Raw genomic sequence first — 27,291 nt, 5'->3', positions numbered from 1 at the left:
GAGCAGGTTTACCGATGAGGAGCATCTCAGTCTTACTGGCATTAAGGCAGAGATCATTGGTGCACACCATTCTTGAATTGCGGCAAGACAGTCTGGTATGAGTGAAGGAACAGGGGTGGCTGAGGTAAGCCTGAAAGAGAGCTGGGTGTCATCCTCATAACACTGAAAATTGGAGCAGAAAGTAGCAATGCGGTGGGCAAGAGCTGCCAAGTAATGGTTGAAAAGCCAGGGAGAAACGTTAGACCCCAAGGGAACACCACAAGTAGAGAGAGAGAGGTAGAAGAGAGGAAAGAACCCAGTTGGACCTGAGAGGGTCAATCGGTGAGAAAGGAGGTCAACCATGCCAGAGCCTGATCGTGATACCCAGGTTATCACTGAGGTGATTGAGCAGGATGGCATGGTTGACCGTATCAAAAGCAGACGATAGATCGAGGACAATGAGGGCAAAAGGAAGATTAGAGTCAAGATTAGAGAAAAGTTCTTCACTGGTGTTCTGGAGAGCAGTTTCCATGCTTCTGGCAGCTCTGAATCCAGACTGGTTGTCGTGGAGACAACCAACAGATTCAGTATGCAGATTAACCTGGGAGATGGACAGCTTTTCCAGGAGTTTGCCCAGGAAAGGAGTGATGGAGCTTGAGTGATAGCGAACCGGAGTCGAAGGATCGGCAGAGGGCTTCTTAAGAAAGGGGTGCACAAGGGAGTGCTTGAGGTGGGACTAGAAGGTTCCAGTGGCAAAGGAGTGATTGCAGAAATCGGCCAAGGCTGGAGCAAGGGTGTCAATGTGGTCCTTGATTGTTCTCGATGAGCAGGGGAGAAACTGCTTTGATGAGGCCTTCATAGATCAGACTTGTCTAGAAACAGTGTCAGGGGTGAACAAGGTAAAGGAGGAGAAAGGAGGAGGAGAGATGACCATAGACAGGCCAGGAGTGGTAGAGGAGGAGGAAAAGGAGGTGGAGCAAGAGAGGGTGGACAGGATGTCCTGAGTTTTAGTAGTGAAATAAGAGGCCAGGGCCATGCAGAGGGACTTGGAGGGAACAGGAGAGGTAGAGACTGCAGCAGGATTGGCCAGCTCTTTGCAGATTTTGAAAAGTTTGTCTGAGTTGTTAGATGCCGGAGGGATGCAGGCTTGGATGTAGGCTCTCTTCTTAGAGAGGACAGTGAGTTTGTATTGACTTTGGAGCAGGCAGCAGGCCAGTTTGTAAGGGTGTGTGCCTGATGCCCTCCATGTCCTCTTAGCCGCTGTACACTTGTGTTTAAGAGCAGCAAGGTCAGAGTCATACCAAGAGTTGCACTTGAATTTGGGCTTCAAGCGGATACTTATGACAGGGGCAAACACATCCAAGGTGTTAGCGATAGAGAGATGAAGGTTAGAAATGGCTGTGTCAGGGTGTGAGTCAGCCAAAGGTGCAGGAGGAGGAGTGAAAATAGTGGTGAAAGCCTCAACTGACACGCTTCATGGGTCAGATGACCAAGAAGGTAGGTGGCAGTGCTGGAGTGGACTTTATCTGAGGGGTAGAGAAAGGTGGGAGGAAAGGAGAGGTGTGAGGGGATCAGAACATACAGGGTGTGCCCTGCAGAGTGAGTCAGGCCAGAGGGAAGAATAGAGAGAGAGAGTTGAAGAAGTTGCAAAAGAGTCCCGAAAAAGGGCTAGTAGCATCCAAGTGGATGTTCAGGTCTCAGAGGAGGAGAAGTTGAGAGGTAGAGGCAAGGATGAGGGAAGCCCACTCAGTGAGGAAGAGGGCAACCTGGCCAGGCTGCCTGCAGATAGTGGTCACTGTGAGAGAGAGGCCAGGAGAGATAGAAATCCTGCAGACCATTCATTGAAAAGAGGATTAGCCCTGCATTGGAATGATCGACGCAGGGATCCACTCCCGGAAAATTAAGGCTACACCCACACTGGGATGGTTGGTTCTGGGTTCGGAGAGGATCTTATAGCCATCAGGAAGGAGAGGGTCAAAATTTGTGAAAGATCTGGCCATGAACCAAGTCCCCGTGAGACTGAGTACATCCAAATCAAGCTCTTCAAGGAGATGGCAAATGTTAGTGGAATGTTTCATAGCTGAGAGAGAGTTGAGCATAGCGATGTGGTGTAGGTTGCCACTTTTGAAGGACTTCCGTGGAGGGGTGCAGTCCAGAGGTATGGCCTGTGGAAGTGTTGGAGTTGCCTGAGGTTGGGCAGAGGAGGAAGGAGGAGAAGGCAGGGTAGTCATAGAAGAAGAAGAGAGTGCCAGAGGGGTGTCACAGGAAGGAGGCAACATGGTAGCCGGAGAAGGAGCAGGGGGTGCCGGAGAGATGGCTGAGGAAGGAGGCGGCAGAGAAGCCAGAGAGGGGTAAGAGGGAATAGCAGGAAAGGAAGTTGATAAGGCGTGGGAATTGTCTAAAGGGAGGAGATTGGCCTGAGGGCCCTGGACCAAGATGGTGCCATTCAAGTAGACATTAATGATGGTCTTTGAGGAGTGGAAGGGGGCCAAGAAGGCCTCCCACTGGGTGCCACCATTAATGGGGGAAGTAGAAAAAGGAGAGAGAACAGAGCATATGGGGGGACCATAAGCCTGGAGAGGGTACAACAAAGATGATGTCAGTAAGGGTCTGTCTGGAGGAAGCACTGGTGTAGGTATCAGTGATAGGGGGGCCTGGGTTGGAAACAGGAGGTCCATTTTGTGCTTCTTCTTGCCAGACTTAGTGAGAGGGATAGGATAGTCAATCGAAAAGCAATTAGAGAAGATAGGTGAGACAGAGAGCACCATGAAGGGCGTAGGGAGGAAAGACGGGGGGGAGGGAGAAGGGAGCCCAAACAGGGGATGGGGGTTAGCACTGGGGGCAGACTGGAGGGAGGCACAAGGTGGGGAAACGAAATGGACACGAAAGCATACATGCCAACATTCTGAGGCACCTAGGAGGGAGATTTCATGAGAGAATTCGGGAGAAATTAATTTCCCCATAGGCATGCATTGGGGCTGTAATTATTTTAGGAGGGAGAATGTGAAAAATAGCAATATTTTGCAATATTTTTCAGTTCAAAATCAGGAGTCTCCCGCCTAAATCGGGAGGGTTGGCATGTCTGCGAAAGGGAGGGGAGTACAACAAAAAACAAGAAAAACAAGAAAAACAGACCTGCGAAATCAGATGCAATACATAACCTACAGTAAAGCACAGAGCACAAAAGGGAACCTAAAAGTGAAGAATGCAGGTATTGCAATGTAATGGCAAAAAACTGTAGGGAACAACACAGTGTCAAAACTGTACAGAGCAACACAATTGCAATGCCATAGAGAACACACAAAGTCAATGCCATCAACAAGGCACAAAGCAAAACACGATCCTAGGAGTAAAGAATGCAGGCAATATAATGTAATTCCAAAAACCGTGGAGCACAACACAATGTAAAGTACAGTATACAACAGAACAGAGAAGCGAAAGGGCTTAGATGCGAGAGGGAGGTGGGAACGCGGGGGGGAAAAGGCTGCGGGGACCTACGATGCGAGGAAGCACACGCGGCAAGAGAGACATGGGGTGCACGCGGCCTAAGTCACGTGGGAGCGCATGCAGCCTAAGTTGCGAGGGAGCACACAGGCCCTAAGTTACGAGGAAACGCACGTGGCCTAAGTGGCGAGGGAGCGCACAGGGCTTAAGATGCAAGGAAGCGCACGTGGCCTAAATTAAGAGGGAGCGCACACGGCCTATGATGAGAGACAGAGCATGTATGCAGGGGGGATGCAGGCACGTTGGGGGTTTGTGAGGACCGGTTGCAGGGGGGAGCAGAATTTCCAGTAGACCCTAGTTCCAACTCCAATCTTTGTAATTTCCTCACTGCTGAAACTCACTTCAGTGTGATAGATCTCAAGAATGCATTCTTCTCCATCCTATTACACCATGACTCTCAGTATATCAAGGCATTTACTTACCGTGGGTAGAAATCTCAACACACTAGACCAACTCAGGGTTATTGTGAATCTCCAAGCATCTTCAACAGACTATTGCACCTGGATTTAGGAAACTTACAGGAACAAAGCACAGTGATTCAATATTTAGACAACCTTTTAGTTTGCATACCGGCAGAAGAGCAATGTAGTGCGGACTCAGTAAACCTTTTAACTTTACTAGCAGAGAAGGGGTACAAGGTGGACAAAGAAAAATCACAGTATTACAGGAAAGAGGTAGAGTGCCTGTATCATCAGCAGGGGGAGAGTAACACCAGAAAGACTGAGAGCAGTATGACAAAAATGGACCATGTATCTGAATTCAGGAAAAAGATACATTGGCTTCCTGTGAAAATTAGAATCAAGCACACAATTATTTCCCTGACCTATAAATGCCTGATATCAATATCTGGTTAAAAGAACATCCTCCCATAAATCAACCAGATTACTGCGCTCTAATAACACCAATGCTGTACATCAACATCCATTTAGGCTAGAAAGGTTTGGGGGGACAAGCTTTGAAGTGCGGGTCCCCCAAAAGTGGAATGCAATCCCTCCTGCTTCGAGATCTTACTCTACATTGGTGAAGTTTAAGATGACTATTAAGACTCTTCTCTTTAACTTTTCTGATTAATCACCCAGCTCCTTACAACAAACCTCTCTCGATCCACCACTTTGTGTTGTCTTTCTGTCTGCTGTTCTCTGTGCTCTCTGAGGCCTATTGGTGAACAGCGCTTTATACAAATTAACAAAAAATAAATAAATAAACAAACACCACAGCCAGCCACAGTAAAGCAAATGCAGCAGTTTCTATGGGTTTTGTAACTATTGGAGGGCCTAGATATTTGACTATTCCAACTCCACCAAACCCCTGCTGCAAGGTCTGAAGGAAGCAGAGAAAATCAAGGACACCACTTGCCTGGACAGATGAGATGGGCAAATCCTTTTAGGAACTCAAAAATACTATAGGTAAGGCACCCATTCTAGCAACACAAGATTACAGCAAGTATCCAAACAGCAGAAAAGAATTGGAAGCCTAGTGCTTATGCAATTGCATTAATGAATTAATGATGTGCAATCGAATCATAAATAAGCACGCAGCGGGTGAATGTTTCTGGTCATTGAGCCTCTGCTCAGGTCTCCAAAAATTCGGAACAAAAACACTGAATGATACAATCACACTGTGCGTGTGTCCCTGTGGTAGTTTAATGCAACTGAGCAAAGTTTATCTTGTTTAGACAAGTCGACACGTGTTTCGAGCTATGCTCTTTACCGAGGGCTTACAGTCCGCTGTCTGCAGGATCCCAACTAATTGATTTCTAGGCAGGTGCAATTACTCATCACATTTCACCTATTTCCTCGCAAGTGCGGCACTGTGTATCACTTATTTGAGCCTTTCGGAAGCAAAATCTCGATGCGATAAAAATGTATTAAATATTAATATGTTTTTGACATTTTTGCAATCAGTGCTTCCTTTTGGATGGGCAAATGCTAACCCTTCTCCACAGCCTCCAGAAACAGCAGATACAACTAGGAGAATTGTGTTGTGTATTGGTTGTCTCTCTGCACTCTCTTTACCTATATATATATAATATAATGATACTAAAATAACATCTTACTTAGCAAATGGCAGTGTATCCATGACCAGAAGAAAAAGGGACACTGTGGATCAGGAGGTTCTTTTGGGCAGTATTTCACCCCAACACAGACAAATTATGGTACAATCACATGCGGGAGGTGGGAAGAAGGAAGTCAAACAACTCCTGTTTTATTTGTTCTTTAATAACCCATGCAAATGACACACTCAGACTGTTCATTCCCAAGGAAATACCGCCTATAATAGCACAATGTTTAGTGCACCTACCACTATGGTGGTTGCATGTGTTGTTTCAGGGACATAAGGTTGAAGCAACTGTATTAGAAGCAGACAACAGTGAATGTTCCGAGAATAATGGGCAGGAGCAGTTGCAGTGCAGATCAAGACCCCAATTACAGCCGGAAGCTGCAGTTTTTCAAAACAATAAGTGGGTCAAGGGACTGAATGGATGCAGAGCAGAGGGACAGGTGGGATTTTTGCAGGAAGTAGTGACACATATCAATGAGACATTTATGCTGTGTGGGGATAATACATAACACGACTGACCTGGATAAAACAATGTAAACATCCTAATAAAGTACAGATACTTATGCTATTCTCCTTGTGTTTCAAGGGCACTGGCAATGTGCCTGTTGGTACAAACGGATGATGCAAAAAAACACTTCATATTCCAGACCTCAATAGAGGAACAGCAGTGCTACCGGCCATTTTGTGGACATGTGGGAGCTTTGCATACATCCATCTCCTACCTTTACATTCCCCTGTTTTCATTGTGCCAGATGCCCATCACACAACGATAAATGTGGCCCCCTCAGTCACAAATGTGCCCCCTACCTACCAGTGGGCCCGCTGATCAATGGACCTCCACCACTGTAAACATTCAAACTAACTAAGACTCAACAGAAAAGCTTAAAGCAATTCCTGAACAATACCGGTTGTTCAGCAAGACAGAGACTTTTTTCACTACCCTGCTCATTCCAGGAATACAGACTGCTGTAAACTAAAAGTGGTTACAAATTACACACTGGGAGTTGATTCAGATCACAAATGACACAGAACATGGACTGAACACAATCAGAGAGGAGTTGAGGGCCATCAGATTAATGACACTCCAGAAGCACTACATGCTGGATCTCCACACTGCCATGGCGGGTGATGTCTGCATCAAGACAGGCAGCTCGTGTTGCACTTAACCTCACCCCATGATGTCATTAATTGACCCCTTACAGACACCATTGGGGCTCTACACAATCTAGATGCTTAAATGGAAAAGGAAGGTGGGGTGGGAGAGCATGATTGGCTAACTACCATGATTTCATGGGTTGCTTCCTGGATGAGCATAGATGTAAAAGTGCTAGTTCCCATTGCTGTCCTGTTGCTTGTCATATTTTGCTCCTGTCAGCTAGTCCTAAGGTGATGCACGAAGATACTGTCTAAGGGAATGGCTATGATGGGTCACCACAAAACTTCTTATATCACAAATAAATCTAAATCTCTTTTCACACCTAAGAACTTCCAGAAAATTCTAGAGATATAGAAAGTGGTTGGAGTAAGCGAGCTGTTAGAATGTAAAGAACGAAAGGAGTGCAACAAGTGGTTATGTGAGGCTGAAATGGGGTCTGGCAAGAAGATATTGAGTGCTCTACATGTGTGAATGCCATCTAGATAAGACAGCACATTTTTATCTCTTCAGTGGAATAGTGCAACTGCTAAAGATAAAGATATGTGTGCATACCCTTCAGGTTACAACCCAGGTATGTCTTGGCTTCTCATCATGTGGAGCTCAATAAAAGGAATACAGGTGAAGTATGGTTTATTACAATGTGGTGTGTTCATGGCAGAATTAGTCCTCTGAAATGCCAATAGGGCTTGGATTGAGTGTGTCACATGTCAGCCATGCATGGTTTTGCCTTTCATTCTTCTTAGTTTGCTCCCATGAATACAATGAAAAATGTGTCCTTACATTTGCATTACCATTAGGGCATAAGCAGAGACAGACACATATCAAGCATGCTTGTTGAGGCAATTAATTAATCTGAGTTTGGTTAGATTAGTAAAATTAACATCGGTAATATTACTATACAGAGAACTCTAAATATACCTTTGTTATCTTCATTATCAATATGAAGACTGTTTGGGTTGGAGTAGCAGAATATAATGCATGCATAATGCAGCCATTCATCTCTATAGCACAGATAGAAAGTTAATATTGGAACGGTACAAGCTTTTGGCAAGCCTGCACCTGCGAAATACCAAGACCTGTGCAACATACATCTCGTGCAGCAAGTGATTTTTCTTAGGAGTTCATTTTTTTTGCCAGCTGAAGACAAAGAGTTAACATTATTTTCTATCTGATAGCCACTGCCATTATAACTTCAAGTAGCTAGCCTTTCAAACAACATGTTTTTTCTGAGAACTTCTTGCAAAAAAATGCAGTGACATTGTTCACCTGTTAACTGAAGCTTACATCAACTTAATACAAACTTCACACCTGAATTTTTGAAAAGTTTGAGAGGCTCATGAAATTCGGAATACCCTGAATATGTTATTGGTTTTGAGTTGCAAAAAATAAGTCTACCTAGGACTAAGTAAGACAGCAAATACTGTATTACCTAATCAGAATGGGAAATTCACCAGTGAGAATCTCAGCAGAACATCATTATGACATGTTCATGAGCAGCAGATCAATGTCTGCAACTTCATATTGTCTATGCTGAGTGGATGAATGTGTTTAGGTTAATATGTGTATTGAATGCACACTAACATAACCTTAACAAAAGCCTCAAAATGTGCTACAGCTGAACTGCCAGGCATATGTCCCTTTTGGATTGGAAAATTGCAACATGCAATAAACCAATGTCCACCTCAGCAATTCAGAGATGTTCTCACAGGACAACACATTTCACAGCCACATAATTCAACTAACATCAAGAAATGCAATCATTTACAAAACGATGTATTGCACATGTTGATGTCACATGGTACTCATATCTCCGTCGTACATGATAATAATGATGCCAATCAATGAGGAGTGCAGTTACCGTTTAGCAGCAGGAGACTGAAGACCCAATGCCTTTGTATTCCCAAGACACTGTCCCCCTCATTCTCAAAGCATGATGTCATTTTATATGTTCTACCATTTTCTTTCTCTTAATTTTGACTTCCATTTTTTTGAGTATTTCAGCAGTTTTCACAGATGTGTCTTCACTTTCGTCTTTTGCAAGTACATTTTTCTCTCTTCTCTCTTTTGCAGCTCTGCCATTTTTTCTCTATTTTATTTTTCATGTTAACTCACATTCTTTGCTCGTATCTTGCTCTGTCTGCTGTTTCTGCATTTTGTGTCTGTGTTCATCTGTATCACCGCCTTGTTTTCTTTCTGAAATACCTTCTTTTCATTTATTTACTTTTCTTTCATGTTCTGTAGCTTTTTATTTGCTCTGTTTTTGCCTTAGCGTGCCACTTTTTCATTTCCACTCCTACCATGGCTTTCTGCCTTTCTTTATTCATCTTGCCCTGTAACGTCTTCCTTAAACTGAACTCTCAAACAAACAAGGCTTAACAAATGAGCGCCATGCTTCACAGCAGCCAATTCCTGAGATATTGTGGGTGCTCTCAGCTACCTCTGTGCTAGAGTTGTGCCCTGTGGAGTCAGACTGAGATGTAATAGGTTGCATCTTTAAAGTCAAGCTTTTCTGCTAATACAAGTACGCTTTCATGCTGAACTTACTTGTAATAAGAAACACAAACATATATCATGTATTTTAGTGCACTATCTGTAACTAGTAATTAGCAAAGAGTTGTGTATCTTGTATACAGGCTGTTTCATACCACACAAACTGCCAGACTCTGCGCTGTGCTCCGCGCGGGAGATTGGTTTATGTAGTAAAAGTCAATGGAGATAGAAAGAGGACTGAAACGCTGTGTAGCTGTAGCTCCTCACCAACACAAGCAACACAAGCAGAGTTTCTGGGCAGACTGGACTCTGTGCCGGACAAAGTAATGTGACGGAAGTGCAGTAATCTTTATAATCCCAAAATTATCATTGTTGTTTTCCTTTTCATGCAGGTAATGGGTGTCTTGAAGTTGGGAAAACTGTGGGCCTGATTAACAAAGCCTTTTTCAATGGGTTTTGCCATTCAAAAGTGTTTTTGTAAATCCGACCCTCTTTGTTTTCCATAATTTAAAGCTCTCTGCTAGTTAAAGCACTGGGGTGCTATTTGTTAGTGTGGGATGGGACATCAACTACGCAGTCTATCTCCCAGGAGGATTGATTCTTTTCAGTGTGTGTTAACAGACATCACAACTAAAATTATTATAAAATAACTAGCTGTTCCTGGCATAACATACGCCGTTCTATCATATCTTAAAGGTCAATCGGTCGGTAATTCATAGGGTCACTTCTATACGCCTTCTTATATATTGGAATTACCACTGATGGCTTCCAGGTCCCTGTGACTGATTAATGGTCATTGAAAAAGGCTCAAGGTATCAGATGGAATGAGAGGTATGTGCATTATAAGAACAGTATCTAAGTTCCATTGATCACACAGGCCTCTCTGATGTGTCTTTATAGACACGTCATTGCCAACCTTGTTCCATTGCAGAGTCCCTGTGATGTCATAAGATTACGTAGTAGCGTAATTACAGCACCTACTTTTAGTATTAGCTCATGAAGAGGCATTCAGCCTACAGCGTTTCAATCTTGAGAGACTGAAATGTTGAGCTGGTAATTATATGTTCATTGACACTGGAACCACTGTGCCCTGTGTGTAGAGAGGTTGCGGTGGAAAGGAGTAACTTCTGAATGTTTGTGAGAGTGGAAGGTGAAGGTGACCACATAGAACCGCTCTCATTCTGTTTATTGAAATGGTAGCCGTTGTTGAAGTGGCTGAACTTTGCCATTTGGATAGCAGACGGCAACCTAACGCTGATAAATGGCATCAGCTGAAAACAGAAACATATCTGAGTGCTTTATATATATAGATTGGCGAGTTCTTATAGGGGTGTACCACATAGAAAATGTAGTAATTGGTGAAATACCCAATAAATGGCCAATTATTCGGCGTGAGCCAGATAGTTATTTATTCTTAACAAATCAAACTGCAAACATTGTAAACTCAAATCATAACCTAAAAGAACCAAAAAATTATTTTTAAAAAAACAAATCTATACCTTTTCTTTTAAACTTTTCTTATTGTTATGTACAAAATGTCTTTGTTGGTGTAAGAAAAGCAAGAAAGGACGACCACAAAATTAAAATCTAAATTGGAACATGGTTTTGCCTTATTATGCAGCTATGGCTGTAGTTACTAGGAGTCATTGTTTAGCTGGGTCCAAGTAACCGAGAAAAGCCGAAAGAAGGCCTATTCCATGTCTTGGTAGAGAGTGACTAAGCAGTTTCATAGTTTATTTATAAATGTTCCTTTTGGTCCTGTCCATCTTTTGGCTTCTGGCTCCATCAGAGCTTTGAAAAACAAAGGAGGTTATTACATCAAGTAGATTTCTACCCACCTTTGAAGTGCCGGTGCCTTCAGATTGGTGTGACGCTAAAGCAATGCTATCACACTTTGATACTGAGGTGAGAAGAGGCACCCATTAATTTCTCTATGAACAACTAGTTGGAGCGACACACCTACACACACTCAAAGAATACATTCACAGCTTTCTGATTACTTATTAGTAGGGGGGAGCAGCTTATGGTTGGAGAGTAACAACTGCTTTTAACGTTACCCACTACAAAAGTATTAATTTTGCAAACAGCAATGAATATTTAAGCTGGCATTCTAGGTATGTTAGCCTTTATGAGAAGGTTACAAACACAGCTGTACAGCCGGTACAGTATCCTACTGAGCTGTCTTATTAGGTATTGAACGTTTGGAGTGCAGATTGTATACAAATAAGTGCAGAAACATTATACCATGAGCTATTTTGCAGAGACTGGAATGTAGAGGGCCAAAAGGCATCCCTGCATAAGACACCATAGACCCTTAGCCACCCCATGGACATGGCAACATGTCACCTAAAGGTTACACATTTTTTCGACGAATGAAACCTTGGGAACATGTATTGTGAGTCTCTGATGTAGTCTTCTATCCTAGCCCACTTCACCCATTCATCGCCCCGATTACGATCAAAGCAGCACTGAAAACAGCCAATGTTTGGCTACCATTTGTATAGCCATTCGAAAGGAGTATTATCTGTGTGAGAGCGTGTGTGTGTGTGTGTGTGTGCCTGGGCACAGTTCACTAGCATAATTTATTGATACAAGACAATATATTCTGCTTCGAGTAACAACCTAATTTATTATTGGGCCGAAGCTGTATATCTCCTTTTCAGCCATAATTCTGCAAAATATTGGTAGACCCTAGTTATTATGTCACAAGTGGGGTGTTCTGAAATTGGTCTATTCTTTTGATAACATGCGTACTGTCATATAATGTTTGATAATGTAATTGTAGTTGTACTGGGTTTTTATAAATGTGTCGAAAGTTTGCAAATATATGATTTGATAAGATATGGCATTTAAAACGCACCTATACACAAGTGTTTAAATAACTATATCACACAGATAAATAAATAAATAAAATACCCTGCATATTATGTTACACTTGATATTTTAAACTATATATAGACAGCAGTCAAAGATGATCGAAGCAGAGACAAAAACCGACTCATTGCTGACTGTTGGTGGAGCCTGGCCCTTTAAGAAATGAACGCGTGCAAAGCGTGGCTGGAGGGTGGTGGCAGGGTAGTCGCGTGGAAGTCTGCCAGCTGGATGTTCATGGTTATTCGCTTCTGTTTTATTTTACTGACCTCCTACGGTAATCTTCCATGCTGCTGCCTGTTGCCCTAACTCTAGCTGCTAGTTCAGAGTTGTGTGAAACCTAAAATTGACTTTTTTTTAAAAAAACTTTATTTTTCAGTTGCAAATCACAATACACACGCACAAATCACTCCGAGGCAATGGATATACATGTAACACACTTTGTCTCCTCCCATACATATTTTTATATAAAACATCAACACAGTTTATTACATTGAAAGTTTGTTGCCGGAGTTAAGGCACACAATTCAGTTGATATCCTCCTCTTCCGAATTAGGTGGGGTGTTTCGAAGGTAAGCCCTGAACGCTGACCAGATGTCTTTGGGTCTGCACGGAGAGGGGTCCAGGCCTATGTACGTTTCTTCGCATTCGTGCGCGTATGCCAGTGATTTTAAGAATTGCTCTGCACAGGGTGCGTGGGGGCGCTTCCATTTCAGCAAGATAAATGTTTTAGCCACCACACATGCGACGTTGAATAGCCTCCTAGTTTTTTCTGGGAATTTTCCGATGTCGCCAAACAGGTATTTCTTGGGGGTAAGTTGTGCGGGGATTTGCGTAATGTCTTCCAGTATATTAGCTACTGTCTTCCAGAATCCCATTATTTCAGGGCAGGCCCAGTACATATGGTATGAGTCAGCTTGAGGGTTATTGCATTTAGGACAGCTCGTGTTTGTGGACATCTTGATTTTAGCCATCTTGACAGGGGTGTAGTTAAGTTTATTGAGCATTTTGAATTGAATGAGTCTGAGCCCCGCATTGAGGGAGACATTCTTTGTGAGAAGGCAGTACCTGGACCATGTTCCTTCCTCTATTGTTGTGCCCATGTCCTCTTCCCAGGTGGACTTTATATTATTGGAGGACTGCGTATGTCCCTGGACTATGTTGTACAGTATGGAGACGCCCATATGAGGCTGTGAGTGAAGTGCCTGGTAACAGTGGTGTTCAGGTGGCTCAGTTGGGAACGACGGCCAGCGCTTCTTGAAAGCCGCTTTCATGCGATGATATTGTAACATGACAAGTTGGCCACTCCCCACTGTGTCAGCGAAGTCTTCGGGGGTAACGAAGCTTCCGTTGGGGAACATAGCCTTCATTGTAATGTCGTAATTCGGGATGCAAGCTTTCTGTATACCAGGGTCATACGAGGGGGCGATGCCCGGAAAGTTCCATAATGGGGCTTGGGAGTCATAGGGGGTATCGATGTGGAGGCGCTTGCCAATTGCGGACCAGGCTGCGATCGTGCAGGCTACTGGATCAAATTTACAGTCGTCTCTATAAGATGTCGCAAAAATAATGGATCTCAAGTCCATAGGGCGGACCGAGTGCCGTTCAATGGGGACATTAGGTACTTCGGTTGTGGGATTCTGCCAGTATTTGGCGTAATGGGCCTGAGACGCAAGATAGTACAGCTCGTAGTCGGGTGCAGCAAAGCCGCCCGTGTCGTAGGGTTCCACTAGTTTTTCCCATTTGAGCCAGTTAGCTCCGCCATTCCAAATGAAGGTGTCTGACAGGGACCGCAGGTTTTCAAAAAAGGATCTGCCTGGCCATATCGGGACGTTATTAAAGATGTATAGGAGTTTGGGGAGGATCACCATTTTGAGCACCGCTATCCGACCAGCCAGTGATATGGGCAACTTGGTCCAGGTCAGGAGTTTGGTCTGGATCACCTGTAAAGTGGATTCGTAATTATCTATGTACAGTGACTGTTTATCTCTAGATACCAGGATCCCCAAATATCTGATATAATCTGGGGACCACTGCAGACCATGTGTGCGTGGAGGGCAGGGGGTGGACTGTGTCAGTGGGAAGATTTCAGATTTGGCTGTGTTGATTTTGTACCCTGAATGGAGGGTGAAGTCGTGTATTACTGACAATATGGGTTCTAAGTTGTTCTCCGGTTTACGTTTATACAACAGGGCATCGTCTGCATATAGTGAGATAGACTGGTAGCTACCGGCCAGCCTGATGCCCCGTAATTCTTGTTCTTTTCTGCTCGCTGCCGCCATTGGTTCGATGGTGAGTGCGAACAGGATGGGGGAGAAGGGGCAACCCTGTCTGGTGCCCCGATGCAGGGCAAAGTGGGAGGAGAGGGTGTGGTTTGTTAAGACCCTAGCCTTGGGAGAGGTGTAGAGCAGCCTGACATAGTGTGTGAAGTATGGGCCGAAGCCAAATTTTTTGAGGACCTCGAACATGTATGCCCATGAGACGGAGTCGAATGCCTTCTCGGCGTCCAGCGAGACGGCCACAGCCTGCGCGTCAGGCTTGATCTGGGCCATAATTCCAAACAATCTACGCAGGTTCAGGGCAGTGGATCTCGTGGGGAGGAAGCCACATTGATCAGGATGTATTAGGGAGGTCATTTTAGGGAGAAGTCTATTTGCGAGCACTTTCGCGTATATTTTGGCATCTGTATTTATTAGGGAGAGTGGACGATAGGACAATCGGTCATGGGCCGGACGTCTAGGTTTCAATAAGACCGTTATAACTGCATCGGTCATGGAATCTGGGAGGGAGCCGGAGCTCAAGGCCTCCTCCCATACATGAGTAAGGATAGGGGATAATATTGTTGTGAATGTTTTATAGTAGTCCGAGCTTAGGACTACTATAAAATAATTAGGACAATAATTACATTGTTAGACTTAACAAGTTCGTCAGCTGCTGAATAAGTCGAAAGATCACATAAATTAATTGAGGAGGAGACAGATATTGAATCAATTAACTCATCATCAGAAATCACCCGTCTTCGTTTCTGTGGTGGATTTTGCTTGGCTTTTCGAACTGGCTTTAATCCTGTTTTTGCAGTCTGGTATAAAGTTGTGATATTGGTACTAATATCACGATTGAACAGGCTAGGTCTGGGAGGAGTGGATACATTTCTAATGAATTTCTTTGCATTAACCCGACTGGGCTTCACTGTCTTCTTAGGCATTAAACTTGCACCGGCCTTTGTTGGAATAATGCTTTCCAAATTCACCGTTTGAACATTTGCCAAGACAACCTCAGGCTTTGCAGGGCCAGTAAAAATGCCAAAAGACGTGGGAGGCTTTGCAGTGTTAACAATTGAAGCTTGCAGTTGCACTTGGCTTACTGAGGGGCCAACACCCCCAGCTGATTTAGCATTGGTGGGTGTTATAAGAGTAGGACAAGATGTAATAATATTGCCTGAAGACTTCTGTGCAGAATCAGATTGTTGCGGGGAAGAGTCACGGCTTGAACTAGATCCACCAAGATTCGAATTTGAGGTTGCGGGACCTGCCTTAAAGTGTGCCTCTGGGACGTTAACTTGAAATGTCTGAAGGGGAACAGAAACACTCCGAGACGTGGCACAAACGGTGGCATCTACGAATTCCGTAGACTTACCTGCAAGAGTGTTTGACAAACAGCCAGAATTGTGACGCATCCATTTTACAGCGTCTAGTAGCCCTTCTGCAAGACTATCATTTTGACAATGCTGACGCAGCAGGATCGCACAGCCGTTGCTGCCATTGTAAAGTTAGGTCTGCTTCAGTTTGCATTTTTTGCTTTAGAAAGATATTAAATTGATCTATCTGATCCCTTTTGGTATTCAAGTTTATCATCATGGTACTCTGGTCACAAATCGCTTTGTGTAGCGACTCGTAAAGTTTCACAAAAGGTATCATGGCCAAGGAGGAAGCAGCCCGAACGTTATTGTGTATTTGTGTGGCCGCGGCAGCAGATAGACTGGGCTTTGAAGTCGTGGTTGAAGAGGTTCCTGCATCAACTACAGAACGATTTTGAATGTCTTTATATGGAAGCAGAAGTTTTGCTGAATGCCCTTCATTATGTGAAGACCCGGAGCAATTTGACCTGCTATTGCGCACATTCCTCATCGGTGTGCTTGTATTTGCCTTTGTGCTCTCGAGATGATCGCTGGAAGCAGGCGACTGAACCGGTCTTATCGATGATGGCAGAGGTGCATTATTAACGATCAACCGTCGTGGTGAAAGATCAGCAGCCGTAGGCAAAGAAGCCCGATAGACAAGCAGCTCTGGATTATTTCTCACCAGAGCAGTGTCATGCCGCAACTTGCTAGAAGTTGGAGCGTCCTGGTTCAGTGTAGCAACGCCCGAATGCATTGAATGAATCGGCATATGATGAGACAGATGAGATGAAAAGGTGCTCACACGCTCTGCTGTGCTAATCAACTAAATGTCATTAGACGGATGAGTAGGAGGGTAATCAAAAGTCGAGACATCACCGGAGACTGTTAACAAGGGGTTCAGCATAGGAGCTTCAAGCAGTTCGACATTCTGTTTGTCCAAAAAAAGGCAAGCTCTGTTGCCTAAATCACAAGACACCTTCAACTTCTGGCTAGGAATTGCATCAACAGAATCGACAATACCCCTATTACCATCGGGAATCGATGCGTGATGAACATTGGAAGTTGTGACGGTCAAACTTGCAGGAGTCTTCAGTTTGTCCTTAAGGCATTTAGATGACATTACAGATTTCACTTTAAGCTAAATCGCTCGCTTATCAGAGAGACCACTAGACAGGACGTTTGGCGGGCCTGTCGATGCTTCAATTGACCCACCAATACTGTCTTGAGGCTTCACTTGAAAGGGACCTTTGCTGCTTGGGACCCGATGCTCGCTTAGGTGGAACGAATAATCGATGTTCGGAACCGACATAAGTTCAACATCGGTGAGATCAAAGGGAGAGAAGTATATATCGGGCGTTGTGGCAGGCGTTGCAGCGGGCATTACATCATTTTCAGTAGAGTCTCGTAAATCCAAAATCGGAATTGGGAACCGGCTCAAGATTAGAAAGTGACAAAAACACAATAGGTGGCTGAGATGCGAGTGCATTGTCTTTAAGACGCAATGTTTCATTGAAATGCGTAGACAAACCAACATCAGAAGCTGGTGATACATCACTCGGAGAAACCAACACATCGACTGCCGGTACATCAGAGATCCCAGTATTAATGGCACCAGAAATGTTGAGTGGTAAGGTAACAGTCAATTTGCTTACCTTGCCGTGATTTGATCCCAACTGTTTGGCGGCAGCAGTCCAGGGATTAAGCATACAGCATTGTTGAAGGGGTTTATGCCGTGTTTGGGGACCAATCTTAGAGGAGTCAGCCAAAGTCATAGTTCCCAGTGGTCCAGTGGCCCAATGAAGACTGGGCAGACTGGACTCTGTGCCAGACTCCGCGCTGTGCTCCGCGCGGGAGATTGGTTTATGTAGTAAAAGTCAATGGAGATAAAAAGAGGACTGAAACGCTGTGTAGCTGTAGCTCCTCACCAACACAAGCAACACAAGCAGAGTTTCTGGGCAGACTGGACTCTGTGCCGGACAAAGTAATGTGACGGAAGTGCAGTAATCTTTATAATCCCAAAATTATCATTGTTGTTTTCCTTTTCATGCAGGTAATGGGTGTCTTGAAGTTGGGAAAACTGTGGGCCTGATTAACAAAGCCTTTTTCAATGGGGTTTTGCCATTCAAAAGTATTTTTGTAAATCCAACCCTGTTTGTTTTCCATAATTTAAAGCTCTCTGCTAGTTAAAGCACTGGGGTGCTATTTGTTAGTGTGGGATGGGACATCAACTACGCAATCTATCTCCCAGGAGGATTGATTCTTTTCAGTGTGTGTTAACAGACATCACAACTAAAATTATTATAAAATAACTAGCTGTTCCTGGCATAACATACGCCGTTCTATCATATCTTAAAGGTCAATCGGTCGGTAGTTCATAGGGTCACTTCTATACGCCTTCTTATATATTGGAATTACCACTGATGGCTTCCAGGTCCCTGTGACTGATTAATGGTCATTGAAAAAGGCTCAAGGTATCAGATGGAATGAGAGGTATGTGCATTATAAGAACAGTATCTAAGTTCCATTGATCACACAGGCCTCTCTGATGTGTCTTTATAGACACGTCATTGCCAACCTTGTTCCATTGCAGAGTCCCTGTGATGTCATAAGATTACGTAGTAGCGTAATTACAGCACCTACTTTCAGTTTTAGCTCATGAAGAGGCAATCAGCCTACAGCGTTTCAATCTTGAGAGACTGAAATGTTGAGCTGGTAATTATATGTTCATTGACACTGGAACCACTGTCCCCTGTGCGTAGAGAGGTTGCGGTGGAAAGGAGTAACTTCTGAATGTTTGTGAGAGTGGAAGGTGAAGGTGACCACATAGAACCGCTCTCATTCTGTTTATTGAAATGGTGGCCGTTGTTGAAGTGGATGAACTTTGCCATTTGGATAGCAGACGGCAACCTAACGCTGATAAATTGCATCAGCTGAATACAGAAACATATCTGAGTGCTTTATATATATAGATTGGCGAGTTCTTATAGGGGTGTACCACATAGAAGATGTAGTAATTGGTGAAATACCCAATAAATGGCCAATTATTCGGCGTGAGCCAGATAGTTATTTATTCTTAACAAATCAAACTGCAAACATTGTAAACTCCATAACCTAAAAGAACCAAAAAAATATTTTTAAAAAAACAAATCTATACCTTTTCTTTTAAACTTTTCTTATTGTTATGTACAAAATGTCTTTGTTGGTGTAAGAAAAGCAAGAAAGGACGACCACAAAATTAAAATCTTAATTGGAACATGGTTTTGCCTTATTATGCAGCTATGGCTGTAGTTACTAGGAGTCAATGTTGAGCTGGGTCCAAGTAACCGAGAAAAGCCGAAAGAAGGCCTATTCCATGTCTTGGTAGAGAGTGACTAAGCATTTCATAGTTTATTTATAAATGTTCCTTTTGGTCCTGTCCATCTTTTGGCTTCTGGCTCCATCAGAGCATTGAAAAACAAAGGAGGTTATTACATCAAGTAGATTTCTACCCACCTTTGAAGTGCCAGCGCCTTCAGATTGGTGTGACGCTAAAGCAATGCTATCACACTTTGATACTGAGATGAGAAGAGGCACCCATTAATTTCTCTATGAACAACTAGTTGGAGCGACACACCTACACACACTCAAAGAATACATTCACAGTTTTCTGATTACTTATTAGTAGGGGGGAGCTTATGGTTGGAAAGTAACAACTGCTTTTAACGTTACCCACTACAAAAGTATTAATTTTGCAAACAGCAATGAATATTTAAACTGGCATTCTAGGTATGTTAGCCTTTATGAGAAGGTTACAAACACATCTGTACAGCAGGTACAGTATCCTACTGAGCTGTCTTATTTGGTATTGAACGTTTGGAGTGCAGATTGTATACAAATAAGTGCAGAAACATTATACCATGAGCTATTTTGCAGAGACTGGAATGTAGAGGGCCAAAAGGCATCCCTGCATAAGACACCATAGACCCTTAGCCACCCCATGGACATGGCAACATGTCACCTAAAGGTTACACATTTTTTCGACGAATGAAACCTTGGGAACATGTATTGTGAGTCTCTGATGTAGTCTTCTATCCTAGCCCACTTCACCCATTCATCGCCCCGATTACGATCAAAGCAGCACTGAAAACAGCCAATGTTTGGCTACCATTTGTATAGCCATTCGAAAGGAGTATTATCTGTGTGAGAGCGTGTGTGTGTGTGTGTGTGTGTGCCTGGGCACAGTTCACTAGCATAATTTATTGATACAAGACAATATATTCTGCTTCGAGTAACAACCTAATTTATTATTGGGCCGAAGCTGTATATCTCCTTTTCAGCCATAATTCTGCAAAATATTGGTAGACCCTAGTTATTATGTCACAGGTGGGGTGTTCTGAAATTGGTCTATTCTTTTGATAACATGCGTACTGTCATATAATGTTTGATAATGTAATTGTAGTTGTACTGGGTTTTATAAATGTGTCGAAAGTTTGCAAATATATGATTTGATAAGATATGGCATTTAAAACGCACCTATACACAAGTGTTTAAATAACTATATCACACAGATAAATAAATAAATAAAATACCCTGCATATTATGATACACTTGATATTTTAAATTATATATGGACAGCAGTCAAAGATGATCGAAGCAGAGACAAAAACCGACTCATTGCTGACTGTTGGTGGAGCCTGGCCCTTTAAGAAATGAACGCGTGCAAAGCGTGGCTGGAGGGTGGTGGCAGGGTAGTCGCGTGGAAGTCTGCCAGCTGGATGTTCATGGTTATTCGCTTCTGTTTTATTTTACTGACCTCCTCCGGTAATCTTCCATGCTGCTGCTGTTGCCCTAACTCTAGCTGCTAGTTCAGAGTTGTGTGAAACCTAAAATTGACTTTTTTTTAAAAAAAAACTTTATTTTTCAGTTGCAAATCACAACACACACGCACAAATCACTCCGAGGCAATGGATCTACATATAACACACTTTGTCTCCTCCCATACATATTTCTATTTAAAACATCAACACAGTTTATTACATTGAAAGTTTGTTGCCGGAGTTAAGGCACACAATTCAGTTGATATCCTACTCTTCCGAATTAGGTGGGGTGTTTCGAAGGTAAGCCCTGAACGCTGACCAAATGTCTTTGGGTCTGCACGGAGAGGCGACCAGGCCTATGTACGTTTCTTCGCATTCGTGCGCGTATGCCAGTGATTTTAAGAATTGCTCTGCACAGGGTGCGTGGGGGCTCTTCCATTTCAGCAAGATAAATGTTTTAGCCACCACACACGCGACGTTGAATAGCCTCCTAGTTTTTTCTGGGAATTTTCCGATGTCGCCAAACAGGTATTTCTTGGGGGTAAGTTGTGCGGGGATTTGCGTAATGTCTTCCAGTATATTAGCTACTGTCTTCCAGAATCCCATTATTTCAGGGCAGGCCCAGTACATATGGTATGAGTCAGCTTGAGGGTTATTGCATTTAGGACAGCTCGTGTTTGTGGACATCTTGATTTTAGCCATCTTGACAGGGGTGTAGTGAACTTTATTGAGCATTTTGAATTGAATGAGTCTGAGCCCCGCATTGAGGGAGACCTTCTTTGTGAGAAGGCAGTACCTGGACCATGTTCCTTCCTCTATTGTTGTGCCCATGTCCTCTTCCCAGGTGGACTTTATATTATTGGAGGACTGCGTATGTCCCTGGACTATGTTGTACAGTATGGAGACGCCCATATGAGGCTGTGAGTGAAGTGCCTGGTAACAGTGGTGTTCAGGTGGCTCAGTTGGGAACGACGGCCAGCGCTTCTTGAAAGCCGCTTTCATGCGATGATATTGTAACATGACAAGTTGGCCACTCCCCACTGTGTCAGCAAAGTCTTCAGGGGTAACGAAGCTTCCGTTGGGGAACATGGCCTTCATTGTAATGTCGTAATTCGGGATCCAAGCTTTCTGTATACCTGGGTCATACGAGGGGGCGATGCCCGGAAAGTTCCACAATGGGGCTTGGGAGTCATAGGGGGTATCGATGTGGAGGCGCTTGCCAATTGCGGACCAGGCTGCGATCGTGCAGGCTACTGGATCAAATTTACAGTCGTCTCTATAAGATGTCGCAAAAATAATGGATCTCAAGTCCATAGGGCGGACCGAGTGCCGTTCAATGGGGACATTAAGTACTTCGTTTGTGGGATTCTGCCAGTATTTGGCGTAATGGGCCTGAGACGCAAGATAGTACAGCTCGTAGTCGGGTGCAGCAAAGCCGCCCGTGTCGTAGGGTTCCACTAGTTTTTCCCATTTGAGCCAGTTAGCTCTGCCATTCCAAATGAAGGTGTCTGACAGGGACCGCAGGTTTTCAAAAAAGGATCTGCCTGGCCATATCGGGACGTTATTAAAGATGTATAGGAGTTTGGGGAGGATCACCATTTTGAGCACCGCTATCCGACCAGCCAGTGATATGGGCAACTTGGTCCAGGTCAGGAGTTTGGTCTGGATCACCTGTAAAGTGGATTCGCAATTATCTATGTACAGTGACTGTTTATCTCTAGATACCAGGATCCCCAAATATCTGATATAATCTGGGGACCATTGCAGACCATGTGTGCGTGGAGGGCAGGGGGTGGACTGTGTCAGTTGGAAGATTTCAGATTTGGCTGTGTTGATTTTGTACCCTGAATGGAGGGTGAAGTCGTGTATTACTGACAATATGAGTTCTAAGTTGTTCTCCGGTTTACGTTTATACAACAGGGCATCGTCTGCATATAGTGAGATAGACTGGTAGCTACATCTAGGATAGTATTAAAGTCCCCACCCCACAGCACCCATGTGTCAGTTGTCGTGTCGATTTTGGTGAGAAGGTGGGCGTAAAATTCGGGGTCGTCCGTGTTTGGGCCATAGGAGTTGACCAACACTCATCTCTCCCCAGCCACTGTGCCCCATACCAGCACATATCTACCCAACGGGTCGGATTTGCACTTTTCGGGGACGAACCCCAGCGATGGGTGTATTAGTGTGAGGACACCCCTGCTCTGTGACGAGTATTCAGTGTAATACCTGTTGTTGCCCCATTGTTTCAAGATCTTCTCATTAGTCTCTCGGAGAGCATGGGTCTCATGAAGCATTACCACATGCGGCGGTGCCTGTTCATGTATGCCCCCACCTTACTGGATTTTGCTCTATTGTTCAGACCCCGGATGTTACAGGTTAGCAGTTTAAGCGACAATCCGCTGGAAGTTTGGGGCTTGTGTGCCATGTCAGTAGGCGTGGAGACAATCTTGGGAGAGCAGGATGACAATTCGGGGGAATCAGCGTTGGACTTGTGACCGCATTTTTAACATTAAACACAACAATAAACTGTTCCGCAACTTGCCCAACTGGGGCTTTCGACCATACCTCTGGCCGGTGAAACATACCCAAGTTCCCAATTCCCACCCCCACCCACACCATCTGGCCCAACTTGATGATGAACCCCATTCAAATCCCTGTGGTTTCACTCGTGGAGGGGGGTGAGTGCTGCAACACCACCTTCGTAGCCAAGCTCGTCTCATCCGACTGACTATGGATGTTGAAGAAGCATGAGTGAAAGAAAAATCTTGCCTGTCTTTGGTGAAACAAGGGTAGACAATTTGTTGTAGGTAGACGGAGGTTCATAGCTGCGGTCAGCCAATATGCCACGTGGATTGCTATACTGGCTGCTGGAGGAGATTTTGATCCGGATCGTTCCTACCAGAGGGTAAGGGAATAGCAGATTCCACATAGGCCAACGCAGCTGCAGGGGAATCGAAGAAGTGTGCACGTCCGCTATGTTGTATCCGTAACTTTGCTGGAAACAGCAGTGCATATGGAACCTGTCTCACCCGCAGTTGCTGTTTGATGGATTCATAGGAACGTCGCTGGGTTTGGACTCCCGCCGAAAAATCCGGATATATGTGTATGTTGTCGTTGCCGTGTCTCAAAGGGCCCTTCTCCCTCGCCAGCCTCAGAACCGTGTCTCTGTCTCTATAATTTAGAAGTTTTGCCACTATCGTGCGGGGGGGGCTCCGGTTTGGGCAGTGGAGCCAGGGTACGATGTGCCCGTTTGACCAAAAATTGTGAGGAGAAGGAGTCATCACCTAGGAGGGACCTTAAAAGGGCTTCGATATGGGTCTCAATCGGGCCTTTGCAAAAGGATTCTGCTAAGCCAACAATGCGTATGTTGTTTCTTCTAGACCTCGACTCCAGATCGTCGCACTTATCCCAGAGTTTATTCATTTCACTTTTCAAGCCAGCAATATCTTGAGTGTTTTGATGGGTCGAGTCTTCGTTCGCACTTATCCTGTTTTCGGCATCAGTGATTCTGGCACTTTCCTTATCTACTCTGGCTTTAAGGGAGCCTATCGTGGAGACAATATCGTCCAGCTTTACATTTAGCGCAAGGAATCCATTCTGAACCATCGTCAGGAGATGGTCGAACTTGGAGTCTTCCGTGGCAGGGGGGTCAGACGCTGTTGCGGGGTCCGAGGCCTCTGCGGTTGCTTGTGAGCTCGTGAAATAATCCATCGGCCCAGTCTTCCTGCCCTTGAGTGCGTTTTTTCCAGGCATCACACGGGAGCCCCAATAACGATATCCGTCATGGAGAGGATCATGGGTGGCCCCTGGGGGATGGTTCGCCCCGGGCTGTGAGTGGGCCCGCTGCAGCAGTTGGTCTCGGAGCCGCGGTACGATACCTGGCTGCTGTCGGCCACGGGGACGGATCGCCTCTGATTCAAAAGGAGCTTAGCCTTGGAGACCCACGCGTCGATACCAAGCAGGATTGTTCACGGCGTCCCCCTCTGCCTCCCACGTGCGCCCGAACCACCAGGCCCGTTCACAGGTAGGCCACTGGGTTACCGTCAGTGACGGTCGTATATTTTCTGTTGCGTTCCCCCCTTCTTTATGATGGTGTTTGGAGGTCAGTGGGGGTTTCGCCCGACCAGGATCGCCCAGGGCCGTGCAGGAGAATGCGGGTTATTCAAGCGAGGGGACGGGGCAGGGCGCATGCAGCTTAGGTCCCAAGGCACCTCTCCTACCAGACAGGACACCGTCCTCGTTGATCGAATGTCATTTCCAATTGGTGGCGTTCGAGGCAGTCTGTTCCGCACGCGGGGCCGGACCCGCCCAATGCAGGGCCCACGTTCCACCAAGAGCCGCGGCCCTCGCGTAGGTTACTCCGGAGCTGAGGAGCGGCCCAGAGACCCCCGCCTGCCACCTCGTCCGTATCTGGGCGGACAGGGTCCGATTTCACCCGTTGTTTCTTCCGATGGGTGCAGGATAGGCACACTGGTCGAATCAACTGGTCCAGTGGCACGGATGAAGGCAGATACAGGATATAATATAAGAATGATAATACGCCGGAGAGGAGCTCCACACTCTTAGGCGGCCATCTTGTTGCGCGTCAGCCCCGCCTCCCCCTAAAATTGACTTTTAATTGTGGTGAGGTGACTTTGCATTTGAGTCTTGGCAGTTTGGTTCATATCTGCATCCTGCTCAGTAACAATTCTTTCCAGCGTGAACGAAATGCTAACATTTCCTGGTATTTACCAAAACAGCTGTTGATGTATTTGATTTTATCTGTTTCAAATGAAATGATTTGTACAGATGTGTCACCTCTCTCGCAAGGAATTCAATGTTCTCCCCGCAGGATAACGACAGGATCATGTCTCCCAGGCTCTTGCCCACTGAACTAAGATGTGTTGATGAAGGCAGTGTTGGAGAATATCGGTTGTTGTGTAATTGTTTAGCACGAGGGCCTGGTGATTGTGGTTTTGCCCATTCTTATATTAGCAAAAGTTTGCTGTGTTTTAAACTAGCATTCTACTATTGATATAACATGGCTACAATAAAAGTGAGTTCCTCGCTACCCTGAATTATGACTCCAAAACGTCATCAGTGATAGTCAAACCCACTGCACTGGCCAACTTAACTACCCGAGTGATAGAAAGATTACCCTCTAGTCTTTCTGATAAAATGTGAATTTTATCCAGGATTAATACCCAAAGAAGTGGGACTCAAACTGATCCACAGAACTAATGACAACGGGGAAGAATACGTATGGGTCGCCAATAACATACAAACCAAGTGGACTAGCCAATTTTGATCATAATACGGTGACATCTGATTATGCTGCGATCAAAAGAGCATCCATCAGAATCTCTGAGACAAATCCTACACTTACGAACATGTCATCCAATGATACAGAGCTCTCTGTATTTGCCGTAGATAAACAAGGCAATCATGAATTATTTTCATATTCCAAGAGGTCCTGAATAACTGGGAGCGTGATAGCATTGCATCTCAACAAAAACTAATTTGGCTGAATCTCTAGCTGTAGCTTCATCACCATCTGTCAGGCTATCACAAATATGGTCATGGTAGCTGAGGATATTATCTTGACTAATAGATATTCTCCATTGCCAGATCCAACCATTTCAGTAATTAATGTGAGGTCCAGTTTTGATCATTGCACTATTCCTGGTTCAATTACTAAAAACTGCACAGTTAAATATGTCGCCAACACCGATTTCATAACTACTACAACCCATGCGAAATAGATTGCGACTCAAGATCCAACTGACAGAGAACACAGACCAATATATTCTAGTACATCTGCAGCCCAACCATATACAACTTCTACGCAAATCTTGCATTAGCACAGGACATTAACTCCTTTAAAATATGAAATTGACGCTGTGATAGACATGCTTGCCAGTGAAAAAACTTTGCAGCAGCAACTGAGAACAACCGTTTCCTCACTATGCTGCAAGGATACAGTAAAGGGAAATGTTGACAACTTTTGCAACCCGACGATTGCTCAGCAAATCATTTGTAGGGTTATGAACTGGAGCCATCACCACAGAGAGAAAAAGGAGTCTGTTGTGGGAGTGAAGAAGACCCAACAGTATCTCCTCTGCTGTCACTTATGACTAATTATGAAAAAACTCTCAAGCGAATTTAGGTAGCATCCATCCAGGGTATAAAGAGAAAAAGGCTACACATAAGCCTGCAACTTTTACAATATCAATTAATGTTCAATTTCCTCCACCAAAGTCTGCTTGGAAATCCTGGAAAAGCTGCCCATCTCCCAGCTTCCTCTCCACAAAGAATCTGTTGGTTGTTTCCATGACCATCAGTCTGGCTTCAGAGCAGCCAGATGCATGGAAACTGCTCTCCTGAACACCTGTGAAGATCTGCTCACTAATCATGATTCTAGCATTCCATCTGTCCTCATCCTGCTGGATCTTTCCTCTACTTTCGACATAGTCCATTATTTCATCCTGATCAAGCATCAGGCCCTGGCTCGGTTGACCTCCTTCCTCCTGGACCGACCCTCCCAGGTCCTTTCTCTCCACCACATCTCTCTACACATGTGGTGTTCCCCATGGCTCTAACCTCTCACCCTGGCTCTTCAAGGTCTACTTGGACCCTTTAGCCCACCTTATCTCTACTTTCTCCTCTTAATTGCAGTGATATGCGGATGGCACTTAGCTCTCCTTCAGGCTACCCTCTGCCTCCTTTCCTCTCTCTCTCATTCCTCACTGTCTATCTGTGATTCAGGAGTGGTGCACTTCCAACGATCTCGGCCTTAATTCCAGTAAGACTGAGATCCTTCTCATTGGGACCACTGC

This window comes from Ambystoma mexicanum, chromosome 4p (genome assembly GCF_040938575.1).
Source record: "Ambystoma mexicanum isolate Mex_15411 chromosome 4p, UKY_AmexF1_1, whole genome shotgun sequence".
NCBI lineage: Eukaryota > Metazoa > Chordata > Amphibia > Caudata > Ambystomatidae > Ambystoma > Ambystoma mexicanum.
This window is presented reverse-complemented; position numbering follows the sequence as displayed.